Source organism: Cottoperca gobio, chromosome 16 (genome assembly GCF_900634415.1).
Source record: "Cottoperca gobio chromosome 16, fCotGob3.1, whole genome shotgun sequence".
Taxonomy (NCBI): domain Eukaryota; kingdom Metazoa; phylum Chordata; class Actinopteri; order Perciformes; family Bovichtidae; genus Cottoperca; species Cottoperca gobio.
Window position 1 is genome coordinate 14,898,173 of NC_041370.1, and position 15,045 is coordinate 14,913,217.

The window sequence follows — 15,045 nt, forward strand, 5'->3', positions numbered from 1 at the left end:
TTTATGTATATATATTTATGTATATTTATTTAAATATTTTCCCGTAATTATCCCATATTTTTAACCTTTCAAAAATAAAAATAGGCCTAATATAAAAAAGTGTACAGTGGTAAAGGGGCCTCCGGTAAAGCAGGTTGCAGTATTATGTTTAACTTTAGTTGAAAAAAGTTATCCGCCAGTAAACACAGAAGAAGAAAACAGGAACAATAACACAGAAGAAGACGAAAGCATATGATGAGTCAGTGAACGGGAGATAGATGGAGACGCAGTTGTACCTGCCAAACAAGTTACAACTTTATGCAAGTAACTAGACAAATGAGAGGAGACCTTCCCTTATTTAATAAAAAGCAGAGTCGGGCAAACTCGTGCGTTTTGTAAAGTGTGCCATTCAGATTTTAGCATTGCACACGGCGGAAAAAGCGATGCTCGCCAGCATGAACAATCGTCCAAGCACAGGCACGCCCAAGAGGCACAACACATACACTGTCAATGACTTCATTTGTAAACATGTCTGTACAAGTAATACATACTTCAAATAAAGATGTAATTCCTGAACCCGTCCCTTATGTGTTTACATTTACATTATATGGGTTGGGGCTGGCTGGCTCAGAGCTGTTACGGTATGGGCGGAGTCCGCCAGAAAATGACCCTTATTTTGAAATTCCAATGTTGACGGGTATGATGACCACACTGCGAGAGTGCAATTGTAATATTGTATTTAGTGCCATCATCAGGGTAACTTTTGTATTTTTGACAAAGTGCAGACAATTGTATGATAGATAATATGCATGTGTTTAAGTCTGCATCAGTAAATGAGCTGAACATTTGATCTTTTATAAACCATGATGGTTTTTTAATGTTGTACTTTTTACTTCATTAGATTTATTTGACATTAATTACTGTTTACAGATTTAGATTAATATAAGTTATAAATCAACGAATAATGATGTATTATTATAGATGAGGCTACCCGGAAGTATAGAAAGTAAATAAAAGTGGCTCTACCTTTACCACCTGCAACAATAATGATGCATTAATGCATCAATAATTGTGATATATACATGTATATGTATATATATATATATATATATATATATAAATATATATACATGTATATATTTTTGTATAAATATATACATGTATATATATATATATATATATATATATATATATATATATATATATGTATACATACATAAACACATATATATGTATATACATATATATACATAAATATACATATAGAATCAGAGGGATGAAAGCCTACGATTCTATATGTATATATGTATATATATGTATATATATACGTATATATATATATATATATATATACGTATATATATACACATATATATATACGTATATATATATATATATATATATACACATATATATGTATATATATACGTATATATATATACACATATATGTATATATATATACGTATATATATACATATATGTATATATATAATTATTATTTTACTTTTTTTTTTTTATCTATTTTTTTTTTTAATCTATTTTTAGGGCACAATTGGCCCCCCTCCCCAATCATTTCGCCCCTCCCCATGACCTCCCGCTCACTAAGGATTTTCAGTAATTTTATATCATTTATCAACGGTTCCAGTATAACACCATCCACTTCTGGCTGCTGGGATACAAATTCTGACACACGAAACCGGTCAGTATTGTTTCAGCCTCTTACTCAGAGAGTGAGACCGGTACTAGCTGGTCAAGCAGTGTGACTCCTTTATTTTCCCCACATCAATGTTATACACTGTTGTCTGCAAGAATGTGTAAAAATTCAGTAACGCAGCATCGTACGACAAATTAAACACAAAATAGGTTTTGGAAAGTTTGTCGAAAGCCCCAAGGTAGGGAGCGGTTTGCCTGCCGTGGGATGAGATGCTTATCCATGGTGATGTAGAAGCTGTCAATCTTGCTCTTCTGACGCCCAACAGCGAGGAGGTATGGCTGCCGACCCTGCTGGTTGCGGAGATGCTCCTCCAAACTGCAGCATGACTAGGGTTGAGATGAAGAAACCTAACATTACACACAAGAATAATGTGCAGCCACAGAGAAAACTACATTATAGAAGTGATCAGTTATTCAAACATCTTCTTAAAGGCTAGTGCAAGATGGGAATGCTTGTGAAGACTTCATTTCAATTTCATTCACTTTTTAACAACCCTCTTTTGTGGCTAAGGTGACGTGACAATTATAATCACCTTAATAATATAATTACCTTATGAAAGACTAAGTCTTTTTGGAGATACTTGTTTGATACAAACTTCCTGAATAACATAGTTGCACGGTTCACCTTTAATGATAATATTATCATTAATAATGATAATACATATTCATATACGTGAAGAGACTGTCTGATCACATGTTAATGTTAATTATTCCTCACAATGATTATTAACAATGATTTACCATGGTAGGAAACAGATATCTTTAAACATGCAACATTATTTATTTAAGTTCTTAATCTATTTCAACATTTGAAAGTCAGAGTTATCACATCTCTGATATTTTTGTAAATATCTTTATTGACAGTTTTGTATGAATGAGAACATTTGTAGCATTTTGTTCAAAATTACACCAGTTATATTTTAATACAAAGCATGACTTCTGTAAAAAGATTTAGGAAATCATTAACTGTCACATCTTCAAATCATATTCTGTTTGTACAAACACTAACTTTGTAACATTGGAGAGAGTGGAGATGACATCGGAACCTTTCTTCTCATCTTAGAACAGTGTTTGCAATAACCATCATTGCACCTTTCCAGACCTCTCCGTCCGAAAAGGCTTTCTTGTACTTTATTTAAAAAATACGTATTAAAAATGTGCAGCTCTAAATTAAGCTTCCGTTGCTTTCTGTGACTTGTTCACCGGCCTCGTGAAAAGAGATGCTGCTGCCCAAAGCTGCCTTTAACTCCCGGCTTGTTCTGCCCGCAGTGCTGCAGGTGTGTAGTTAGCATGTAGTTAGCATGGTAGCTTCTGTGACACGTACCGAAGTGTCTCCACAATGTGCCGCTTTGCCGTCGCCACGCAAATGAGACATACACACTTTTCCTTCACTGTTGTAAAAAATAATTCTACCTCCCAATCATTGTGAAAATAGTTCGTTTTCTTTCGCTTTTCTGCCATGTTTAGCGTAAACAACGCACCTAGCGCCCCATCGTAGCTGCTCCCGCTAGCTTGTCTCAGCGAAAAGGGAAATGGAGATTTAGTTTACAGGGTTATAGTTCATATATACATAAAACATTTTTGTTTTTTAAATGCTATATTCAATATTTTCATTTTAAAATAAAGAATAATTCAAGTGTTATTAATTTTTGAAAAAAAACAGCAAAACAATTAAATACAAATTTTAGACAAAGCTCCATGGTGACAAGTGTTATTTTTAGAAAAGACATGGTCCCTGCGGTATATATATATATATATATATATATATATATATATATATATATTTACAGATACATATATATATGTATATATACATAAATATATATACGTATATATATATATATATATATATATATATATGTATAAACACATATAAATATATACATATATACACATACATAAACACATATATATGTATATGTATGTTTATATACATACATATACGTATATATATATATATATACATGTATTTATATATATATACATAGATATAGCTATACATATATCTATATATATATATATATATATATATATATATATATATAACGTATATATATATAGTATATATATATATATATATATATATATATATATATACATATATATATATATATATATATATATATATATATATATATATATATATATATACATATATATATATACGTATATATACATACATATATGTATGTATATACATATGTTAATTTTTTTTTTTTTTTTTTATCATTACTTTTTTTTTTTTAAATCAATTTTTAGGGCACAATTGGCCCCCCTCCCAAATCATTTCGCCCCTCCCCATGACCTCCCATGTATAGGGCCGCCTTGGCTCATTTGACCGCCGCTCGCACCGGCTTATTAGGCCCCCTGGGGTTTTATTGGCCGCCGGCGATCGGGCAATTGCGGTCGCCAAGACTCATTTGGCCTGCCCTGGTGTGTGGTGTCTGGCCGCCCTGGTGCTTTGTGCTTTCTGCTTGCTGCTCCGAGTTAGCTGTTAGCGCTGCTCCTAGCTAGCTAGAGCTGCTCCTTGCTAGCTAGCGCTGCTCCTTGCTAGCTAGCTAGCTAGCGCTGCTCCTCGCTGCTCCTTGCTTGTGCTGCCTACCTGTCTCTTTTCCTCGTGCTTAATGACCAACGGCCTCAAACCGGCGGCTTATATAGCCTCATCTCGTCGCTCATTGGTCAGTTAAAATCAGCCGTTGCGCGTTGCTCATTGGACAGTTACAGCTGAACACGTTCGCCCAAGCAAAGAAGCACGCCACCAATCGAACCCTGGAGATGCAACAGTTTTGTGTTTCCTCTTCACCAATAAATGTATGAAATACTCATTTACAGGATGTGATAAAGTGTCAAATCTATTCGAACTGATAGCAAAGGAGTTTCCTTTCATATAGATCTCAAATAAACCGTATTATTTTTCTGTATTTTGATTGGGAAGCCTTTAAACCTCCCCAACTACTGCTGTGTGAGGCACTGATCTGTGACTTTCCCCTGTAATATCGCTGCTAAATGCTTTAAGCACTTACAACTCTCTCATCCTTCTTCTCTTAGCGACTCTCGCTTAATCCTCAATTGTTTACACTCCTTTCGGCTCTGCTAACGTTAGCTACTGTAGCTTGGCAGCTAGCGATGGCATCTCTCTCTTCCTTTTCTGCCCTGTTGAGCCAGAGACTTGGCTGACTTTTGGGAAACTCCTGGTCTGATTAGCAGTGACGGCATCCATCGTAGGATGGAGTGGATCTCATATCTACTAATATTACAAAGTTTATTAGTGGACCTAATCCATGACAACCCGGAGTTGAGACCAGAAGGCAGAGCTGCAGTTTTACACACTTCTGTGCTTCCTTCCGGGCAGTCGCCCACTCAAATCCCCATAATGACTGTGTCTGCCCCACGACCACTGAAATCAAATCAATGTTAAACAGAGGGAGAGTTATACAAAAAAACCTAATAGAAATTAACACCACCACTGCTAAAGTGCAACTAAGTAGAACAATTAAATGTGGGCTCTTAAACATCAGATCTTTGTCATCTAAAGCTGGACTAGTAAATGATTTAATATCAGATAAGATTTATTTATTTTGTCTCACTGAAACTTGGCTGAGACGTCAAGAAATATGTCAGTCTAGATCAGGGGTCTCAAACTCAATTTACCTGGGGGCCGCTGGAGGTAGATTCTGGGTGTGGCTGGGCCACATCAAATATTCCACAAAAAAAGGGTTTCTATTATGCCAAAAAAAAGTACAACTGATCCAATCTTCTCAATCTTTAATAATAACAGTTCAGAACACGAACGGTTCTTCAGAACATATGCTTCTCTAACCTACTCCTTGGTGCCAGAGACCTGGCAGCGCTTCCTCTTACACAGCAGAGCCACATTTGGCTTGAGGGAGGAAGCAATTGAGACCCTCAGTATGGCTTGAAGATGTTCATCAGTAAGTTTGGACCTGTACTTTGACTTATTAAAGTTCATGGTGGAGAAGAGCTTTTCACACAGATATGTGCTCCCAAAAAGGCACATGGTCCGCTTGAACATCCTGGAAAGCTCAGGGAAGGTGGGGGGCAATTCTCTCAAAAATTGTCCAAGCTTGTCTGCTTTTCCACTCACCTCCCTGAACTTGGCTTTGCGTTCAGAATTGCACTGCAGGTCAATGAGCTCCATTTGAAGCACAGGAGGGGCATCTTGCACATCGAAGGAGAAGGGGTCAGCAAACATTTGAAAATTGGCTCTGTGTGTCTTGAAGTCTGCAAACCTGTGATCAAATTCCTCCTGTAGCTTTACAATGGCATCAGCATACTTCTCACCACTGAATGGTGTGCCCACATCCATGAGTGCCTTGCATGCTGGGAAATGGCAGAGGTTTGTCTGAGAGAGCTGGGCTTTCCATAACACAAGTTTTGTGGAGAATGCTCTGACGTTGTCATAGGCAGCACTGACAAGCTGCCCCTGGCCTTGTAATTTCTTGTTCAGTACATTCAGCTCCTGTGTGATGTCAACAAGAAAAGCTAAGTCCATGAGCCATTTGGGATCACTTAGCACAGGAACAGCCATCCCATCCTTCTCCATGAAGGCTTTCACTTCTGCTCTCAACTCAAAGAACCTCTTCAAGACGTTTCCCCTGCTGAGCCAACGTACCTCGGTGAAGTAGAGCACATCCTCATATGCTGACTCTATTTCCTCCAAAAAGGCGCGGTACTGCCGGTGCTTTAAGCCCCTGGATCTGATGTGGTTGATGCACTTCACAACAACAGACATCACATTGTCAAACTTCAGGCATTTGCTGCAAAGGGCCTGCTGATGAATAATGCAGTGCAGAGCAATGGCCTCCTCCACACCCTCATCTCCCAGTTTTCTTTGAACAAGTGCCACCAGTCCATTTCTCCTCCCTGTCATTGATGGCGCTCTGTCGGTTGTTATTCCAGCAAACCTCTTCCATGGTAAACCGGCATCCACAATGGCATCACACAGCTGGCGGAATATTAAAGCCAATTTTATTTGTTATACTGTTCTGAATTTATATCTGAATTCTCAGAATTTAGTCCTTAAAACAGATAAAGTAATTATCGTAGGTGACTTTAATATTCATGTGGATATCGATCATGACAGCCTTAATAACGGCTTTATCTCATTAGATTCAATTGGGTTCAGTCAGGATGTACATAAACCAACTCACCGTTTAAACCACACCCTGGACCTTGCAAAAAGTCCAGTGTTGAATTAACTCCCAGTTGATTTCAACACTTTTTCAGGGTTTATATAGGTCCACACTTTTCAGAGTTAAATGAACACTTTCATAACACTGTGCCAGAGTTCCTTCTTTAACTCACAAAACAGAGTTAAAGTAACACTAATTAATGTTATTAAATAATATATTCATTGATTCCAATAAACAAAGCCATTTTCATGGTATAATGTATAAACTTTCATCTGAAACATTGTATGAGCTTTGAATATCAAATGGCTTATGGAATTTAAGCTCAGACATTTTTATTATGAACCTTTCCTCACTTTGAACACTCGAAATGCACGATGATGGTCATCAAAAGAATTCTCGATGAATAGCTCGTTTGTTAATAAACAAAATGTGTTACCTTCAACCAAAAGTATATCACATATTTGACAAAAGACAAACAAGTCCACATGTATATTCTACACCATCAACTTTAACCCAACTAGTTGAGAAAACATCTTTTGACAAAATCATTTCAAGCATTTCATTGTTGACCACTTTCACATCTCTGAAGGAATAAGTCTTAATTGGACCATACTCTTTTTATTTGAGGGTGAAGGTTTCCCAGTGATAAGCAATAGCCATCTGATGCTTTTTAGCAAGTGATTTTGTTATGTTTTTGAAATAATCTTTAAACATCTTGTCTTTGGCTTCACACCTCATAGACCACATATACAGTGGGTCATAAAATGATGCTTCGGTAGCAAGTTTCTATGTGGATACAAGTTCTTAAATAGTTTGTGGTGGTCAACAATCAAATGCTTTAAATATATTGTCGTACCTAGAGTGAGAAAAAGTGACACAACCATGTTCATTATTTTAAGTAACAACAGTAACACATTCCAGTTTTCGTTTCCTGCAGGAATAATGTCACCAACAACAGTGGGATGTTTTTCACCAGACACAATGTCTGAATAGAATTCAAACCAATGCCATTGCCAGCACTGTCCAAATTTATCTTGTGGGACGTTTCTTTTGTTCTAAAAATCTGCAGTCAAAACCATAAATCCTGGAAAGCAAGTTCTGTTGTGATATTAAGACTTTTGTGAGATATTCAAAAAGCAATTTGATCTCACACTGAGTCACACCCTCAAGAAGGTCATTATATCAAATGAGTAATTATTTCAAACATGGAAATACTTCAATGAGTTAAGTGTAGAAGTCTTTTTCAAACCATACAAGGACTTCAATTTTGGGTTGTCTTGGAGACATTTGTAATGCATATCAAACATATTTTTTCCACGAAGGATCACTTTGGGATCTTCCTCAATGTATACCGTTTGAGAATCATTCCTCTCAATCAAACATTACTAAGACTAAGGCCTTGGGTTTCCAGTAATTCTATATCATTTATCAACGGTTCCAGTATAACACCATCCACTTCTGGCTGCTGGGATACAAATTCTGACACGAAACCGGTCAGTATTGTTTTAGCCTCTTACTCAGAGAGTGAGACCGGTACTAGCTGGTCAAGCAGTCTTCAAGCAGTCTCTGACTCTGGGTGACTCCTTTATTTTCCCCACATCAATGTTATACACTGTTGTCTGCAAGAATGGGTAAAAATTCAGTAACGCAGCATCGTACGACAAATTAAACACAAAATGGGTTTTGGAAAGTTTGTCGAAAGCCCCAAGGTAGGGAGCGGTTTGCCTGCCGTGGGATGAGATGCTTATCCATGGTGATGTAGAAGCTGTCAATCTTGCTCTTCTGACGCCCAACAGCGAGGAGGTATGGCTGCCGACCCTGCTGGTTGCGGAGATGCTCCTCCAAACTGCAGCATGACTAGGGTTGAGATGAAGAAACCTAACATTACACACAAGAATAATGTGCAGCCACAGAGAAAACTACATTATAGAAGTGATCAGTTACTCAAACATCTTCTTAAAGGCTAGTGCAAGATGGGAATGCTTGTGAAGACTTCATTTCAATTTCATTCACTTTTTAACAACCCTCTTTTACACATGTGGCTAAGAAGGTGACGTGACAATTATAATCACCTTAATAATATAATTACCTTATGAAAGACTAAAAGTATTTTTGGAGATATGGCAACTTCTTTAAACAAGCTAAACAAATACAACTCACTTGTCGTCTCATCAAGCTCACTTCCTGTGGGACTCTGCAACAAGCGACGAAACTCTGCGTGTTGAAGTAAGCCGCTTTGCCTCTTTAATGACATTTGGACTGAAGAACACATCCCATTTCTGAAGGAGCCTGGAGGATGTTTCATGATCTAATAGAGGGTGAAGTCTTGATCCACCTTTACGAAAGAAGATATTACCGTTATTACTACAGGAAATGTGTCAAACCATTGTAAACATTTAATTCCAAACTTACCAATCCTTTGTCATCCAGGAATCTTGGGAAGGTGGAGAGGACATCAACACCTCTGCTTGGGTCATTAACAAGCTTCTGACGGTGCTGAAAGGTTTCTCTCATTTTCTGAAAAATCAGGGAATTGTCTGTTGAGCAAAGACATGTCCTCTTGGCAAACATCCCGATCCAGCTGTCTTTCTACATGAATAGCTCGTTGGACATTTGGGAGAAGTGTCCATAGGGCTATTTGGTGATGGTGCAGATCCTCGACAAATCTTTTGTTGAATTGCTTATAGACGCCAAGAAATGTATCCTGTGCTGCTTGCAGCATCATGGACGTGTTCCTGAAATAAAAAATATATATATATTTTGGTCATACTTTAAAGAACTCAAATGTCAATGTCATACAAACACCGTTGTGTCATAATATGCACGTTTGATATGCAACTTTCATGCAAACAATAATAAGGAATATTACATAGCCTTTCTTGGTATATGGATCCTTGAGGGAACGGAACGGCGTGACTATCCCAAGAGCATACTCTTCTCTTATAGCTTTAGTGGGGATGTGCCCGAGAGGAGATATTAAATTCCTAATCAAAATTTGCACAATGGGCATGCAGTTATTTGGCACAAATGAAACAATATAAAAAAACCACACTCATGATTTTCAATCTTGCGAGCTACCAGTATGTTAACCATTTGTCTTCTTGTGGCATCTTTTAATGTTTCTATTGTTTGGTATTCATGTTTACTTCTTCCCCACCAGACTTGCCTCAGCACAGCTTCAATCAACTAATAAATAAAACATGATAACGCAAAACATAATGATAAACAGCCTTTCTAGAGAAAGTGTTAAGAGACTACTGAGAAACAAGCTTTGTTATGACCTCAGTGTTTCCCCTAGGTTTACTGCTTTACCGCTCACCGCGCAACGGGGGATGGTTGCTCCTCAATGCCCATCTCTAATGCAGCAAACACCCTGGCAATAAGCTCGAGTTTTGTTCTTTGGTGAGGTTCAGATGTGGAAAGTCAAAGCTTTGAAAGTATTTCGCCGCAAGCGGAATTTAAAGGTTTCAGGAACAAAGCTGGAGCTTATTGCCAGGGTGTTTGCTGCATCAGAGATGGGCATTGAGGAGCAACCAAGAGCTAACGAAAGACTTTCAATCACAGAAAAAGAAAAGACTAAGCTTTTGGTTATGCCGAGTGGCGTTTCAGTGCCTGATCCCTTGACATTGCAGGATGGCTGGGTCAAAGAAAACAACAGCATGACTTCTTGGCCGCCGATATAACATTATTTTTAATGTCTGACCACCCAGGGAACCATGTCGAGTTTCATAAACCAACTTTGAACGAATACAAAGAAGGCAAAGCATTTAGACTGTTTGAAACATATCTTTCAATCCTCTCGCAGATTCTGAGTATTGCTTTTTGAAAGCAAAATGTACTCATTCAATGAAAACTTCCCATACGCCACATTCAGCATGGATCTGCGCAGTCAAGAAAACTGGAGATATCATAAGTGCTTATTGCAGTTGTGTTGCAGGGTAAGCTATTATAAATATATACCTAGCTTGTGTTTGTTAATTATTATAAAACTCAATATATAGAAAGTACATTTGTCAATATATAAATCAAGTATAGACTACATACCCCAGGTCGAGTTCAGGATCAGGGAATTCATTTGTTGGTTTTCCTTGCATGAAATGAAGATTTCTTGGGCTCCCAAGACTTCTCATTGTAATCCTGTCTCTTTACATCTTTGGTTCATGCTAGCCTTCTGTCTTTGTTCTTTAGTGCAGTTGGAAATGGTAATAGTTTGAACGGTGGCTTGCAGTTGCAATTTTTGCAATCGAGAAGCTCACAATGAGATTCTGCCCATTTATTTAGCTTTTTCCCACTGTTTGAACATCCTTTCACCCATAACTAGAAGAGCGATGATTACACACTACAAACCAGCCAAATACAATGTAAATACGCTTGAAGAATAAGCTAAATACAATGTAAACACGTAGAGAAGAAATCCAATATGGTGGCCCTTGTAGAGTTGGTGCTCACTTTTCTAGGCTTGCCACCCCAGCATGCATTGCGATTCCACCGGAAGCCCGAAACTCCGATTCCGTCTATTTAGTTCTCCCCTCTCCTTTCTTCCGCTCTGTAGGTGTGTGCGCCAGCTGCGAAGCCCCGCCCTTCGCAAAACGGAGCCGACGGAGAGAATGTGAAAGTAGACAGTACAAACTGAAACGTGCACATAAATTAGATCAATAGCATAAGCGTTTAGTTTATTTAATAAAAGAGCAACCTGTGAATGTGAAAAGTGAGTTGTGAATAAAACAAATATTATTTTGAAATTTGAAATTTGTATGCCAAAACAATGGTAGGGGAAACACTGGACCTGTTTAGCAGACACTGCATCAAGTGTATCCTCGATTCTTTGTCTCTTGCTCGGAACCTCATCGACATTCGCAGTTGATGCACTTGAGCTGAAGCTTGAATCGGACTTATCAGAAGCAGAGGAAAAAGGACCATCCGGAGAACTCTAAATAAAAAGAAAAGATATTGATAATTTTATTCTGCTCAGTGAGGTGTTTGATTATACTGGTCTTTTTTTTTATCTTACAATCACCTGAGAAAACTGTCAGCACCACGTTGCCTTGTCCAATGAGGTCTCTGAATATTTTTGTATTAACTTCTGTCTCCGTTGCATCCTTGTATACAACTTTCGCATCAGGCAAAATCTCTCAACGACTGGAAAAGACAGAACAGACTGAATGTGCTTTGACGTAAGCAGTTTCTTGCCACAAAGCAAATTACTTTTCCCTTACACACACAGACACAGAGAGACACACAGAGAGAGACAAACTGACACAGAGAGACACACACTGACACAGACAGACACACTAACACAGACACACAGACTGACACACACAAACAAAGAAACACACACAGACACAGAAAGACACATACACAGACTGACACACACACACACACACACACACGCACACGCACACGCACTCGCACACACACAGAAAGACACAGACAGACACTCTAACACAGACACACAAACAAACACACACAGACACAGAAAAATAAAAATAACAAAATAAAATAAAAATAAAACACAAAATAACTTAATACAGTGAAGGCCCAGTCTTACGGACAACTAGACAAGTTCGACAAGTGAGCCACTGTATGCATGTTGAGACAAGTTTCTTAGGGTCTCGCTGATGTTAAGCCGTCCTAAATGTAAAAAAACACCATTTAGGACCAAGAGTATTTTATTGCAGCTATGAATTTTGATGTAAGCTAATTCATAAAACATTGTTACATTGCTAATTCAAACCACAAAGTGAGAACAAAATATATGATTGCACTATGGGTGGGCGATATGGCCAAAATCACGGTATATGTGAGTAGTATATTCAAATAAAAAACAAGTGTATGCAATTTTTTTTAATGGTTGAATATTATTTTGATTCAATTCTGTGATTCATTGGAATACATTATTTATTTTAATTTCTCACTTTCATATATATTTTCATATTTGAGGTTTTTTATTTTTACATTTGCAGATTTTATGTTTTCAGATTCATTTTAGATTTTTACAGTTTCAAATCTTTTTTCTATTTCAGATCCCTGAATACAACTTTTGCATCTGGCATGGTGGCCGTGGCTTCAACTGAGGGGCGTTATATATATATATATATATATATATAGACCGTCTCACCTCAGTATACAGACTATACTTTATAAAACAGCGCTGTCCTCCGGTCTGTTTGTTAGCTAATAGCTAATGCTTTACATACAGCCTCGTAATATATGACGTTTGACATCAGACACAACGATAGAACCTCAACCGCAGAAACTTCGAGAAAGAATCAAGTTATCAAGCTTTACAGATGTCGATGTGTCCAAGTAGAGAAATAATTGATAAATAATTGTCGGGTTCATAACAATTCAAGGAAACCAAGCTATCGACTCGCTAGCAAGCTATCGATAGCTTGCGATCTATTTACGATCGAGGATAATGTTACGTTTTATTATGATGTATTTACTATATATTGAGAAGTTCTATGAACTATCGTCAAATGATCTCCACCAAATCCAGAATCACCGTCACCATCATCCGCATGTTCGCTCCCGTCTGTGTCTCTATCTTGAACACTGTGTCTCGAGCTGCTCTGTTTCCATCAGGTTAAACTCGCCCGCATGATCTAAATCCACGACATCGGCATCTTCTTCAATAAACTCCTCTTCTTGAAGGTGCAACGAGTGACAACTCACTGTCACTCTATTCTGTCGAATTATCCGAGCCAGAGTCCGACATAGAGTGCTGCCTGTGTATACTGGTGGACTGTTTTCTACTTGTGACGTCAGAACACGGCGTCGGGTGTTTCCGGTAGCGGCAATGTAAACATCGGTGGTTGACATACTAAATCATGATCTATTAAATACTGCGATCATTGTGTCATAAATAACACATCATTTTACACCACAAATAGCATTTACTATCATCAGTAGAAATTCATGTTTATCATTTCGTAGGCCCTTTAAAAACAAAAGACTCAAACCAGTAAAACAAAAAACAATTCAAGACGGAAGCTTTAAGGTCCCTGAGAACAATACTTTTAAGTGTTACAGGTTTTAAGGTTAACAGGTGCAAAAATAGAAGCCCTCCTGCCATCAGCGATACCGCTACCGTGGTGGAAACAGTATCACCAAATCTCTAACGCTGGACACATTTCTACTGTTGCACGATGTATACTGTCATATCGCCCAACCCTAGGTTGCACATATGATGTGCATTTAGTCCCTTACAAAAGGTTAAACGTAACATGCCCTTTGTGTTTGACCGTATCTTCCCCCTTCATTTTTCTTGGTTTTGCATCATTTGTGTCGTGTTCCTGGCTTCATCTACAACAGATCACGCACTAGAGCTACAACGCCCCAGGTGAAGCACTTGTTAATGTGACAGCAATTGAACACCACTAAATAACTACCTGATAACCTGTTTAGGAGCTCAGAGCAATGCTGGTCCAGGGCGCTTTGACTGTGAGGCAACAGTTCAATAAGGCCCACATCACTGAATGAATGGAACAACATGCTTAGCAGGGCTCCAGACCTTTTTCACCATCATCCTGGAACCGTCCCGAAAAACAATTTAAACGGTCCTGAAGTCAGAATGTTGGTCTTTAACTTTATTATCATCTATACTTGTTAGTTGTTAGCTGCAATGCTGCAACAATGCTGAAGCATAATAAAAACACCATTAAAATGTTTAAGAAATATACTTAATACTTCTCCATATAGCTCTGAACTGTTCATAAAGTCACTGGTGTCGTCCCTGTCACTCCTTTTCAGGGAACCAATTATATATTAGATGGGGCTGGACTCGTCACCCTCGTTTTTATCGCGTCTGTATCACAACAGACAGAAAAGTTTATTTGTGGGAGCAGATCGGCCGGACACTGAATGTTGCTTAATCATCAGAGTAGAGTTGAAGCAAAGTTAAAGCACTCTAATGTACGCAGAATCAATAACATATTCTCTTTCAATTGCAAAATAATACTCATTTAAATTATCTCAGTAGAAAAGTAGAAGCAAGATGAGATTAGCTGCTTTCTCTGATTCTATTAATTTATCATTTCTGTTGAACTAAGCTCCATTTTGGCTGTGCTTTTATCGCCGTATGTGTTGTAAGTGCACAAAGGAGAAGTTGGCTTTCAGGGCTCTCTGACAGAAATGTTGAGGAGCTCCTCGGCACCAGCATTCAGTCGGACACAAAAGGCTTTATGGACACTTGGTCG

At 38.0% G+C, this 15,045-nt stretch overlaps 1 long non-coding RNA gene across 1 annotated transcript; it reads right to left on the reverse strand.

Moving 5' to 3' along the window:
• Positions 1-1,731: 1,731 nt before the first annotated feature.
• Positions 1,732-3,226, reverse strand: LOC115021704 (uncharacterized). The gene is made up of 2 exons (XR_003833753.1): positions 3,176-3,226; positions 1,732-2,021 (listed from the first exon to the last, which is right to left on the reverse strand). It is a non-coding gene; the product is annotated as an uncharacterized LOC115021704 (long non-coding RNA).
• Between the last annotated feature and the right edge of the window lie 11,819 nt (positions 3,227-15,045).